This window comes from Oryzias melastigma, linkage group LG10 (assembly GCF_002922805.2).
Source record: "Oryzias melastigma strain HK-1 linkage group LG10, ASM292280v2, whole genome shotgun sequence".
Lineage (NCBI taxonomy): Eukaryota > Metazoa > Chordata > Actinopteri > Beloniformes > Adrianichthyidae > Oryzias > Oryzias melastigma.
The window spans coordinates 5,368,999-5,383,596 of NC_050521.1; positions in this window are offsets into that span (position 1 = coordinate 5,368,999).

Here is a 14,598-nt window from a genome sequence, read left to right on the forward strand (position 1 = left end):
GTTAATAGGTAAAATCCTTAAAACATACATAATAATGACAATAAATATAATTTTAAGTGCTTCAATTAATTAGCATTCTCCCTAATTTTGCAGTGAATTCATGTACTTTAGTTTAATTACATTTAAATTTAACTTCATACATCAAATCCTGCTTTTTTATTTAAGAATTACTTTAAAATTAACATTAGCAACAAGTAATTGAATTGATCTTGAATTTGAATTTCCCTGAGGACCTCCAAAGGGATTAATAAAGTATTTTCTATTCTCTCTCTCTATTCTATTCTAATTACATTGTTTGAAAACATCACATTATAAATTTATCAAAGTTACACCGTACAGCAGCAGGTTAAACATTGAAGTGCATGAAAGCGAAAATTCCGACGCTCCTTGAAGCATACACAGACAACTGCGTAGCACGCGCTCAGTTTCCACAGCAAACAGGAAGTAAGTGATCGCTGACATTCTAGCGCTCAGACAAAGTCACTTCTTACCGGGTGGATCTCCTACAGATGGATGATGAATGCTGACAGGTAGACATGCTTCACACACGCGCTACAGAGCCTGTATCTCACCGGTGCTTCTCCTGAATGAGCGCGTGCATCGCTATTAAAAGTCCGACGCAGCGTGCGCCCATAGTTCCGGCGCGCGACTCAGACGCTCAGCGCTACAGCCTCTTCAAATGAAAATATAATATCGATACTTGGTGAGAACCCATCGAGAATCGATCGCAGGACTAAATATCGCGATATATCGCAATATCGATATTTTGGCACACCCCTACTAATGATGTCCTGGAGGTCAACGAAATGGATAGAGTTGGATCGTTCATGTTCTAGTACATGTGTCAAAGTCAAGGCCCGGGGGCGGAATCCTGATGGATCTGGCCCTCTAGATCATATTATATTTTTGTTATTAACCGCTCGATCTTATGTTGTGCTGGTAACATATTAGAACACATTCTTATTTCCAAGTCGTTGCATATTGATGTTTGGCTAAGGACCCTCGTTTGACGTTTTGGGTGTCCCCAACTCGTCGCTTTCTTAAATTCAAATAAAACAAAGCTCCCCAACATACGGGGCGCAAACCGGAACTGGTCCGGTACTGGGATGTGGACTGCACCGGTATCCTAACCTTAACCTGGTACCAGACGCAGATCAGTTCTGGTTCGGGACTTAGTACCAGACATGGACCAGGCTGGGGTTAGGGTACCGGCTGCGTCCCAAGGTCCAGCCTGCTTTAAAAAGTTTTTAACGTTTTAAAAATGTAGTTTTAGTGTGTTCTATAAATGTTTATCTTGTTTGGCCACTGGCCTAAGGTGTGTTTTGGATTATGCCCCCCTGTGCCATTGAGTTTGAGACCCCTCATTACCATTGTAATAATAATGGAAGACACATATAGAGAAATTAGGCTTTAAAATCCATTTCTGAGTACGTCTTTATTCAAAACGTTGACCAATCAAAATCCCATTTAAAAACTCCTGTTTTTGTGACAAAGAAGCTATCATCGATGACCACAAACTCCCTGCTCTGCTCCATTGTGATGCATCCACGTGTAGACGACAAGATCCATTTACGTTTTCTTCTTCCTCCATACGACTGGATAGCTCCAATTCTGCTCAGAATTTTTGTATGTTGTGTAATTTTAGGCTGAAGTTGTGAGGGCTGTAAGCTAAAAAGAGTGTAAACAGATGTATAACGGGTAGTTGTGGTAGACTTGATCTTCCCTGACAGTCCTCCTCACAACTTAGAACCAAATTTCTAATTACCTTGTACCGGTCTGCAGTAACTCTGTCTTTGAAAACAAGAGATTTGTTGATTTTGGCTAATAAAATAATTAAAAGAACACTAGAAATGCATTTAAATTATATCAAATAATGATCAAAGGGAGACTTTACTGTATATATATAAGTTGAAGTTTTGTCTTTTTCCAACTTTGAATCTCAAAAGGGGTAAAAGTTTAAAGGTTCTGCCAGATATGTAGTATCAGATCAGGTTCTGGTTTAAGCTTCAATTATAGCTGTTGCAGTACAACGCAAGTCATTAATCAGAGTATATTTTAATAAATTACTTTTATTTTAAATTGTCACTTGCACAACATCCTGACAAAACTTTTTAATAAAACAATGAACTTATACACACTAAGTTCACTCGACTGCAGTCTCAGTTAGTATAAAGTCGTAGTGATCTACTAGTATTTTGTGAATATGACAGTAAATAAAGCAAAACAGCCTTGTGAGGACAAGATTAGCAGCTGTTAACCAGCATCTGTCCTTCAATAAGACACCTGTCCTCTGCGCCGCTCTTTCTCCTCACACCTTGAATTTATTTGCTACTGATGGTCTCCATTTCTGCGGGGCTCCCCTGAATCTCAGTGTGTTCATGACTCACATGCTTCTATCTATCTATCTATCTATCTATCTATCTATCTATCTATCTATCTATCTATCTATCTATCTATCTATCTATCTATCTATCTATCTGAACATAATCTACCATTACTCTATTATTTTGTACAGATTTTAAATACTATTAAATCTTTAGCAATTTTTTGTCTGTTCTTTGTGTGTGCTAAAAGCACATATTTTAAGCTGCACAACAATGTGTATTGACTTTACAGAAGAAGCCAACAAAATACATGTGTGCAAAAAGGGTAGAAAAAATAGAGAAGAAACTGGAAAAAAGATTGAAAGCTGAAAGCAGGTGGTTCGTGGCGAGGACTTCCGGCCAATGATTTTAGGTGCAAATTATGTTTCTTTTTGCGGCCAGCTCCAACAGGGGAAGGACTTCCAGCTATTAATTTTCAGGCACCACATAATTTCTCTGTAGCCAGATTCTCTTGGTTGCAGACCTGAGTTAAAGCAACAAACTTGTCACAAAAATATGATCAAATAACAGAACAGAAACGAGAACTATTTCAGGACCACCACCCTCAGAACCTGAATGGCAGTGGATTTTATGTAATATATGATATATACATTATTTAAATTTTGGTAAGTACATATTTTCCATTTGCTATCATTGCAACCCTCACACTCATTCCTTCATGTGTGTGCAGACACATAGACTGTCTTCTGTCTTCACACACTCTGCCTGCAAAGGGTGGGTGAGTGAATGCACTAGATTAAATCAATCTTAGTTACCGAGTCCCACTTATTTTTCCTCTTTAAATAACAATGTCACATTTGCTTCTCTGTAACTTCCATCTCTCAAGGACTTAATTTGGTTAAAGCAGTTCCTTCCTTCCCTTGAGAGCTGCCTACACTATCACCTTCCATTCAGCCAGTGTCTGAGCCTCAGTGTGTGCGTGCGTGTCTTATAAGCCCCGAGTTTTGCTCAATCTCAAGCAGATAATACTCTTTAAAGACGGCGGGACAACCTGCAGACTCAGCTGTGGTGGGTCATCAAAACGATTCAAAGGGAGCAATCCCATTTAACCCTAACCTCAAAGCAGGTGTTCCAGAGACCCCCTTTGCAGTGGCCCCTTCCTTGCCAATTTGTTACAATCAAACAACCCACAGGAACAACATACACAGATACGTGTGTGTCTATGTTTGGCGGAATACCAGCTTCGTCAGCATAATAGGACATAAAATCTAATCCCAATTAAAACAAATCATGCTTTGTTAGGCAGACATTACCTTCGAAAACCTGCTTGTGATTTCTGTAGCAGGAGACAGGAGAGCCAGTTTTACTTGTAGGTATGCATTATCTCTCCCGCGAGCGTCCCCCTCGCATTTAATCATGTGAGCATTAATTAACACCGGATGATGAATGCAGCTCTCAGCCTGCCACTGATCGCCGGATAGGCAGAGTTGAATGAACTGCTCACGTTACCTGTGACACAGTGTCTGCTCTTTTGTGAACACGTCAGCCAGCGCCAAGCTCATCAGGCACTCTCGACCAGACTGACAACAAAGAGTCCTGAGCCCTGCTCTCATCAGCAGCAATGTTTTATACCGTATTTACACATGTAGCTGTAATTGCACTTATGATAGGTGGTAATGGCTGTGTGTCACAGTGACAGGTGCAGAGTCTTTGCACTTCAAACGTGTCGCGTGGATGTGCTTCTTTTGTTCCTTCTGTCAATAGACTCATAATAAAATCTAAAAGTGAAAAGCAGCATTTTTAATTCAGATCCTTAAAGTCCCACTCCAGGCATCTTTTGATCTATTGTAAAAGCGTTTCCAGTGGTTTTTAAAGTATGATTCAGCCAAAAAAAAAAAAACGCTGTGCTGTTTTCTGGGTCATAGTTGCTGCAGAGTGTCAGTAGTTCCCTTGATTCTGTTAACCACTCCATCACATACTGTAGGTCTCTCAATGGGTTGTGTTGCTTGGTTCAGAAGTTACGTCAATGACCGTACAGTTTGAGCATACGGCTGGCGACCAATCTTCTCCACATCCGGTAACCATGGGAGTCCTCCAGGGGTCCATCTTGGGACCAACCTTGTTTAAAATCTATAGAAACGAAATAGCTACTGCTGCTGGAAATTCCCTCATTCATTTGTACGGTGATGACACTATTTTATACACATCCAGCCTTTCGTTAGAGACTACCATATCATCTCTTCAGAAGAGTTTCAACAATTTGCAACGGATCTTCTCCAGTCTTCACCTCCGAATCAATACTAACGAAGCTAAGTTTATGATTTTCAACCTGACGGTTGGAGGGCAGTATTCCAACTTTTGATGGCACGACACCACAACCTGTCAGCTCATATAAATATTTACGAATATGGCTGGACAGTTCACTATTGCTGATGCGTACTCAGGTCGTCATCAATGAGAAATTGTTCTTCTTTGTCTCCATCGACCAAATAAAGGTTCAAGGAGTAGTTCATTAGTATTAGAAGAGAAATTCACCTCTGAGTTGTTGGCTGGACTGTTGGCACAGAGTGAGCCTTCTCAATCCCTATGATCACTTTGCTTACACTCTCTCCCACTAGCTTACAGCTCCTCACAACCCCAACATTAGTTATCACTGCAAAAAAATGGCGAGACTGCACTTTTTCATCTGCTCCTGATTCACACTAATTTGAACAAATAAATACAATTTTAATCTTTATTTCCTTTATATATATCCTCCATCATGAGAAAACTGCACAAGAACATGTTAAAAACACTAAAATTACAATTTTGATCAAAGCATGCAACTATATAAGGATATGCCTCATATGTAGCTGCAATCTAAATAAGTAAAGACATCCTTTTGTGGTGAAATGCTCTGAAGAAAAGGTATGTTATTGCTGTCTACGCCGCAGACGTGCTCCAAATAAAAATCCTAACAGCTCATTAAAACTGAAACCTGCATTTCTCATCCTTACACTAGTAAGGGAGAAATGGTTTAATTGAGTCTGTTGGTGATGGGTTAAGCTAGTTTTATTGCCCTAAGGTGAGTTGATTTTAGAGCCTTCGGGGACAAGATCGTGTCAAGCACTCTGTCAACCAGCCCTTAAATTTGGATGCTATGACTTTGCTCATGGCTATGCCTGCTGTTCATCAACATAATATTTAATTCTGAATCATATGAGGTGCCGAGGTTTTAATAACAGGGAAAGCATTCATTTGGGATTACATTATGAAATATTGAGGAGACTTCTCACATCTCAGATAGATGCTGGTAGATGTTTACAGATGATATATGACCTCTAAATATCAACTTTGTGCATTAGATCTTCATTTCAGAGTGAATGGTTAAGTATATCTTAAAATACTCCACCAAAGTAAAAAACATGGAGCAGAATTTGGGGGTCAGACGCTGTGTACATCTTTAGGAGTCGGGGGGGGGGAAGACTGCACCTATAACTTACTGATTTAGATCGGATTTATGTCATAATATGAATTCTTACTTGTATGAGAATGCTAACTGGACTGCCTGTTAATTTGCATATAGACATTTAAGCAAGCCACCTTCATCAAATAATTTGGAGAATTTTTTTTCTGTTCAGTTTTGATCTGTTGGGCAATTTGTTAAGTAATGTTAGTTTAAGATGAAAAATATTGACATAAAGGTTCATGAAAAAAGCACCTTATTTACCCACTCTCAGATTTGACCCACATATTTTTAACATGTATAGTAGGAATTAATTATCATCAAATGTTATATTATTTCATACTAAAGTGGTTAAAAATGAATAACAAAGATGAGTTATTTTCACTGTGAGGTTAAGACAATTAGCAAAATTGTTTCCGCCATAGTGTTTTCACCATTTCATGGAAGCTACCATTTTGAAATGAGCAGGAAAACATCTTCTACTCCTCCTAGTGGCGAAATGGTGGATTACAGGCCGAAAAAGGTGTTTTTAGGAAAGTTTTGGTCATGCTAATGTGATAGGGGTCTCTGCAAAAATATGATACAAATGGTTAGGCTTAATCTGCAAATTATTGAGGTCATTTTTGCAATCTTAATCACCTGTGAAACACAGGAGAAGCTTCTGTGCCTTTTTTGACATTTTAACTCCTATTCAATGACTTTTGGGAGAAGCATTTGCTCCTTCTTATGTGAGAATTACTACTTTTTTTGTTTTTGTGATTCGGCTTTCCACGATGAAAATGTAGGTTTTATTTTATCACTTCTGTACAAGAAGCAAACCCATGGACTTGTGATGCAATTCTTCAGCTGCTGATAGAAGTCGATGAAAGTCATAAATTACTTAAATCTCCTCTAACTTGGCCTTCCACTTGTCATGGCTGAATCTGTGTAAGTTTGTGGATTCTTCTGGAAGAGACATCATTCACAGTCTTTTTTATTTCTTCTTCTTCTTCTTAAGTCGTCATGAATTAAACAATAGAATGTTGAAATCACTAAAACATACTGCAATCTGGAGAAAAGTGTTGGAATAAAAAGAGGGATTCTGTGTGTTTGTGGGCAGCTTGTGCGTCAAAGTGAATATTTACTCTGTCCTCCTTTTAATTGAGGGAACTTATCAATATTTCCAAATGCAAGAGAGACTGAGACATCTAAAGTGAATCCTTTGTGGCCTCAGAGATTTCACTGAACTGTGTTGCTTCCTGACACCTCCTGTTGTGGGGGTGTGATAAGCCGACACACACGTCCAGACCATCACATGCGCTGAAACAGTTGGGCACTGGCAGATCCTTGTCACTAGGGCCATGCCTGGATGTGTGTGTTATGTTGATGGCATTACCATGTTTTTAATAAACACCTTGAGGAGCTGGTGACAGCAGAAGCCGTCCTGCTTGACATGCTTTCTCCCTTGGCGCATGGAAACAGCTGTTGGAATCACCCACACGTGGGCTGTGAAGCCCCGCTGGCGCGTCTTTTTCCCCACATCGGGCAGAGAGTGCACACTTTATTGCATGCAGAATCTCCAGCATGTGCAATAGTATCTTAAAGAGTAAAGATTCTGTTTTTAATCTCCAACAACAACGAGCGCCTCAATCACATGCAAACATCACACGTCAAGGTTTGCACCTCCCTCACTTTCCGTCAGCGTTCAAACCTGTTTATTCCTTTATTTGTCAAACCACGAAGGAGGCTGTTCGGCTTGTAAAATAGTCGTGATGTATAGAGGTGGTCTGTCTGCCTGGATAGATGAATGGGTCAACAAAAAGTTCAAGGAAAAGGCTTGGCACATGAATATGAAGTGGGACTCTGTTTGTGTTCAGTAGGATGGAATTAGAGCTTTTCATTACTGATGGCTTATGGGCTGACTGTTGGCTGCCGTCTGGGGTCGCAATAAAATTATGTATTTGCCAAAGGCAGGGAGGCTGGGTCACCAGGGACTAAATGGCCCAGTTATAAAGCGAGAGCTTATCTGCCTCTGAGAATCAACCCCCACCTCCATCCAGCTGGACTGAACATACGCTGCATCCTGCGCGGACAGCATGGAACTGTCAGAAATGACCATCTCTCTTTCCCTTTTATCATATCACTTGAAAAACATTTCCTGGTTTCATATTTGGAGTTTTATTCATACTTATGTGACCTCAATTAGCTAATAAATCTACTAATGGATCAGTGGAGATGTAATCAAATGGTAAAATGCTTCGGGGCTGCATGTTTTCTTCAGAACTTTGAATTGTTTCTCATATTTTCCAGCCGATTTTATGGGGAAAAGTTTAAAGAGCATGCCCTTTATTGATTAGAACCCCCTACTGGGATTGCTGAGTGTGGTATAAAACCATCACCAAAAGCTTGTGTTTAAAATACCGTCTTAGAGCATAAGCTTGAAATGAGCATGGATTATGCCTTCTGTGGGGAATTGTTACTGCTGCTTTTGGTTGATTTAATCATTCGTTGAAGAAGACAGTGTTCAAATAAATGCTGCTAGTCTTAAAAGGCGCTTTTGGTGCGTTCGATTCTAATCGGGATTTTCCCATTAAACTCGCCCATCTCTGCCTTCATTTAAATCTCTTGTTCTTATATTAACAGCATTATTTGTCCATCTCCTCATCTTTTGTCTGTTAAAATACGATTATATTAGCAAAAAGCACAAATACTGCAGTAAGAGTCTTGTGAATTTCTTCTCCTGCCAGATCTCCAAATTACCCTTTAAGTGTTCTGTCAGCCTTGTTTTCAGATCTGTTAATGTTATAAAGATATTACTCAGACCTCCAAGTTCTTCTTTAAACCTTTTATAAGCTGCATTTACATAACAATGAGTGAGCATAACGTCTGTAATACATTCCATGCATACAGAGGCATTATAGGCCACTGTACAGAATCAAAGTTAACCCCTCCTTGGAGCCCCTCTTATGTCCTTGATACAGTATATATATATATATATATATATATATATATATATATATATATATATATATATATATATATATATATATATGTAATGATAGTAGAGTTTGCATTGTCATTTAAATAATGACATCTAAAAATCCATTACAATTTAAAATGCAATCGATTTAGTTTGTTTTCAATATTTTATTTTGAAATTGTCATATTGATTTGTAAATTATAATACTGAGTTCTAAATTGTAAAATGCATTTTTATATTAAAACCCTGAATTGAATATTGAATTATCAACTGAAAAATGAATTTTCAAATTACACAATCAATTTGCAAATTGAATAGTCAATTAAGGATTGCATAATACTTTGAATTATGGCTCAAAGAAACTTCCATACCAGAAGTGAGGCAGTTTCTATGGGTGATGTCACACTTGCTCAGTCCAGTTCTCTTATATAGTCATAGTCAATGATATCATCGGACGATTTTTGTTATGATAATGGAGTTTAGTGTAGAACTTCCCTAAACTTCCTGTTTGAAGCTGGTTTGAAAACAAACGGGCGCTACGTCACTTGACTTAGTACCACTAGGTGGCCAATTACACAAGAAAATTGAAATGAGCTAAATTGACATCATACATAGAGTTCACTGAGAAATGTTTTTTTATTCTAGAGGTAACGTAAGAAATTTTCAAGAGTTTTAAAATTGTGTTATTTTATAATAAAACATATAACCATCAAAATATTTTAATTTGCATTTTTAATGCATTTTCAGAAAGAATAATACTTGGTAATTTAAATGAAATACAAGTTGTCGATACTTTTACAATAAAAAAGAATGAATATGGATTTATTTTCAGGGTTTGGCTAATATTTTTAAGAGTGATGAATGCTGCTTTAAGGCGCTCTATTAAGATTTTTCACTAAGGGCCTTGAAAGACTTTGTAGCACTCCTGTTCACAGGAACGCTTTAAACAAAATGGGCCGTTTTTTAGAGGCCTCCTGTCTGTGTTTTTCTTGATGCCGTTGGAAACAGCCTGAGTTTGATGTTCCGTATGCAAAAAGCTGCCAGTGCTTCATTAGCTGAAAGAAATGAATTCAGATTTTTTTTGTCAAACAACATCTAGGAGCATTTTCCACCATATGCTGAGCAATTTGCAGTCTAGCCAAACATATTGACCCTTACTGAAGCAGAATTTAAAAACTTTGTGGAGGTCTTCCAAAGTAATTCTACCTTAAAACTGCAACTTGTTTTTTGTTACCAAAATCAAGACTTTTATAATTTTACTTTGCTGGGGTGATATCGCAGAAATTTGTTACAACTGAGGAGGTATTTTACTTTAAAATATAGAAACAACTAACTACAAAAGGCGTGTTTAAAGGAAAACATGACAAAAACTGTTCGTCAACAAATCCAAACTGAATCCTCGGGCTGAGGACTTGCTTTCAGCATCATGTTCTTTCCCCCTCTGCTCCCCATGCGCATCATTTCCCACAGATGTTAAGTTTTTCTCACTAGTGTAAATTTGTCTCATTATTCTGCATCTAAGGAAATGGAAAGTTTGATACCATTACATCAATCAGCTCTCTTTGTTCTGTTTCACAGTTTGCTGCTGCAAGGGATCATTGCGAACAGCGTGAGGACAACAAACTGCACTAAAGGAAAGACAGAGATGAAAGGGCGCTTTCAAAAAATAATGACATGAATCATTTTTTTCAGGCATCAGTTAACTTTGTCATGCAGTAAACAAATTACAACCCTCCATTTCTTGTTTAACCTTTGTAAAAATGTTTTTCACTTTTTCAACTAACACTTTACATTGAAAAGGATTTAATTTGCAGTAAGTATTGTCCCGAACTAGACAATTGTGATTTTTTTTAATAGAATACCAAAAGAGAAATATCTAAAGCTTTTTAGAAAGTCCTCATATTTTCTCTTTCCCCTGAAGACTAATTAAACAGATTAACCGAGGCTGAAGGAACTCCTCTTTGCTGATTTATGAGTATAATTTCTCATCACTAGCTTTAATGGAGGTATGCAGGTCAAGAACAACCTCAAGTTAAGATCATCACTTCAAAGTCATGCTGTTGACACTCTGGAAACTATTAATGACATAATGAAAGACATTTTTTGGTTAAAGGGTTGGCTGTCTTCCCTGCAGAGTCGGACTCTCATCTACCGTGTGTGTGAAAGCCTGCAGGAAGAGCTCCTTCTGTTTCAGAAAAGAGGGAGAGGAAATGGTGTTTGAGACAGTGGGATTCAAAGGTTTTGTTGATCCTTTATGGTCAGTTTTAGAACAGGACGACATCTGAGTTAGCATGTATCCTAGTATAGACTGTACCGGGCAGAGTCTTTTCTCACTGTATTCTGAGGGCGTTCTGGGTGAAGTAGCGGCAAAACTAACAAGGAAAAATGTTATTTAAATAGTGAACAATGCATTTTCACTCCCAACTCGTCATATATGGACGTATGGTTCTGGCCTACTTTTTTGGTGTCCCCCAACTCGTCGTTTTTTGACATGCTGGCTGTTCCCGTTAAATCAGGGTCCCCAACCTCCGGGCCAAGAACCCGAACCTCAAGTTTTTTAACCTAACTCATGTGGGAATGCGAGCTGTGATTAACCCAAAGTTTGCTTAAACTCCCACGATGAAAAGAGAACAGAACTTTTCGCCTGCTTTCCCGCTCCCTCCGTCAGAAGGCGGAACAAGAAGAGTTGCTGCACGAACACATCGAGCTGCAATCATTTTATCAGATTTTCCTCTCCCATCTTGTTTATCCTGCCATCCGTAGAAGGTGAAAGCCGTGAGGATTCAGCTGTTGTTGTCAAGTTCTGTCGGCAGAGCAGTAGGTGGTGCTTTTTGGATTTACTGTTGAACTCCTATTGAAAACAATGAATGTCAGGTTCTCTGTCTACCACATGCCAGCACAGCATGTCCACAATCCCACTGTAGGTTTTGTGTAAAGCTGCAGTGGTAATAATCATTCATAGCTATTTTTTTCACCTAATGTTTTAGCTGTAATGAGTGTTTCACTGTGATAACTTGACATATATGCACTTATTTGTTATATTAATTCAGACTTTGACTGCATGGCATATTTTCTCTAGCAAGAGCAAGCAGGTATTTCAGCTTATCTATGAATAGATTGCTGAGATTCACCCTCAAAACCTTCCTAAGCTACTATATTTGAATTTTAGAATGATGTGATGAGAAACAAATGAAGCATGAAACAAGACTGAGACTAAAGCCTATTTGTTCCTTATATATGAGACACAAACAAATGAAGTTGTCATGCCCAGAGGCTCGCAAGGGTTTTTTTTTTCCTTATAACCACTTTTATATATTACTGATTTACGCTGCGCACAAACTTCTTAAAGCTGCAGAAGAAATTAAAGCTAAATTGACAAAGATGAGAAAACAAAACCTTGTGATTTGTGTTTCACAACCAACAAAATGTGTAGTAGCGGTTAAAATGAAGAGGCTATGCGTGAATCTGACCAACATTTAATGAAAACAGAACTCTTGGTGATCAATATAGCATATCAATACAAACTTCAAATGAAACAGACTCCTATGCATTCAATGTGACAGAAAAACATTTAAACAAGATGCTGTGGAGTTATAGCGCTGTGAGGTGCTTTTGTTATCCTCTAAATAATAGCACCGGTGTAAAATCTGAGGAGGCATTATTTGAAACGCGATCTATTGAAAACCGTCTTGCCGAATCATTGTGTTTGCCCAGAAAATGTTTTAAGAAGAGAAGGGAAGGAGAGTGCGGCGAACGTGCATCTCTGAGAACTGTCAGTCAAAGCTGTCAGAGACAGCCGGAACATGGTGGGAAGGAGACTGCGGCTGTGTTGTGACTGCAGTTCAGAGTCTAAGGTCAACACAGAACTCCCAGATCCCCCACTAGCATTTTCCATGAGAGCTCCCCGCGCAAGCCGGCAGGCCAACGATGTCCCCACTGACCGCTGTGATCTGCGGCCAAGTGGCGTCTTCCTCTGCCCGATCAGACCCAGCACCTCTTGTTCCCCGGCCAACTGGCCTTCTTCCCTGCATGCCAGGGCCAGGGCTCCTCCTGGTTCCGTATGTTCGGAGCTTTTTTTAGGCTTGTGATGGATGCCAGCCGTCCCTTGGTGCCCTCCGAAGCTACACCAGAGATAGGGATTAAACAGATTTTTTTTTCAGAAAAGGGGATGGATCAGTGTAATCGCCAATAATCTCAATTTCTAGGCCTCCTGATAATGAAGCGGGGGCTGTTTTGGCCTCTTGGAGGGATTTCTTCCAGTCCTCCCCTTAAACCGTGAAAACGACCTGTCAGAGCAGCCTGAAACTGAGGAGGTGGTACATGTGCATACTTCCTCTAAGCTGTATTTTCTTCTCTAGTGGGCACTGGACGCCCAAATACTGGGGATCAAAGTCACTTTGGCCAATGAGCCTTTCTGGCTCTCCTCATTTCAGACTAAAATGGAAAGCCTTGCAAAGTTAAGCTCTCGTTCTACATGTAACGTCGAGGATAAAGCGGCACACTGGGACATGCCCTCCCTCTAATCTAATGAACACTAAGAAGTGGAGCAATGTTTTAATTTAAAAAGACTGAAAAAGAAATGGGTAAAGTGTTCATTTCAGCAACAGATGGACGAGTCTGCAGACAGCATAAGCATCCAAATCTGTCAAACTTACTATAAAATGTTCAAAAGCAGAGGAAATTAAAAAAAAAAAACTAAGTTGTTTGGCAACTTAAAATATCAGGAGTAAAATATAAAGAATAAACAATTGTAGAGAGGAAAAAAAAAACACATAAACACATTTCCCTGAGTTTGAGTTTTTCTCTTAGGGACATCAACCATTGACTAAAATGAGAACAAAAGCCACAGTTTTGCAATGAAAACTCAATTTTTTTTATTTTTTTTCAATAAAGATTCATGCATGATTCCATCCACATCCCATATTATTTATTTCTTTTACAAGGGGAATTATCAAAGCACGGCACAAATCTGCTCCTGGTGCAGCACTTCTGTCAAATTTTAGAACTCATTTTTTGCCCATCCCTTCTCTAGCGGGCGAGGGGTGACGCCAACCTGGAAGTAACAAAATGTTGCAGTACCACAACTGACCAGATAGGCTGGTGCTTAGAGCGAGCAATTTCCATTGACTCCCATGTTAGTCCTTCCCACCTCTACTGAAGTTGTCATTTGGGCTGAACATTCCCTTACCTGCATCTGCTGCTTTTTGAGCATCTTTATAGCAGTGCTGACCCCATTTTCAGGCAAAAAGTGCAAAAATAAGTTCCAAGAACTTTAAGAACCAGCTTTTTTTAAAACTGAACAGAAATATTGCCCCCATTTGAGACAGAAAAATCAAACCTAAGTCAGCTTTGAATTAAATTTTACTACGTTTTACTACTTTCTTTTTTCCAATTGTTTGTGCCTTTTTTAAACATTTAAGTGTGACTGAGACTGACTTTTTGTTTTATTTATTATTTATATTGTTCTGTCATTTGCAAACATTGAGGTGTTAAATTTTATTTATATTCATTCATTCATGTCTAATACAAGAAAATTAACCCTTATAAATAAACAGCTTATTGTTCTTCACATTTCTTTGCCTTCCTTGAGCCTATAGAGGCTATAGGTGAATGTATACATTCACTACGAGTTAAATACCTCAGATATTATAAAATCGTTTAATATTTTTTTTTACTTTTTATTTACTTTGGTCCTTCAAGGAAGGTAGTAAAGCACTGTATAAGTACTGTATACACCATTACCTATATAAAAAAAACACTTACTAGGGTTTAAAACTATAATTCATTAGATTACTGAGGGTGGTGCGGACATATATGAAGTGAGGTGGTCATATGTACACACTGATGTATGTTTTTTTTTTTTTTTTTTT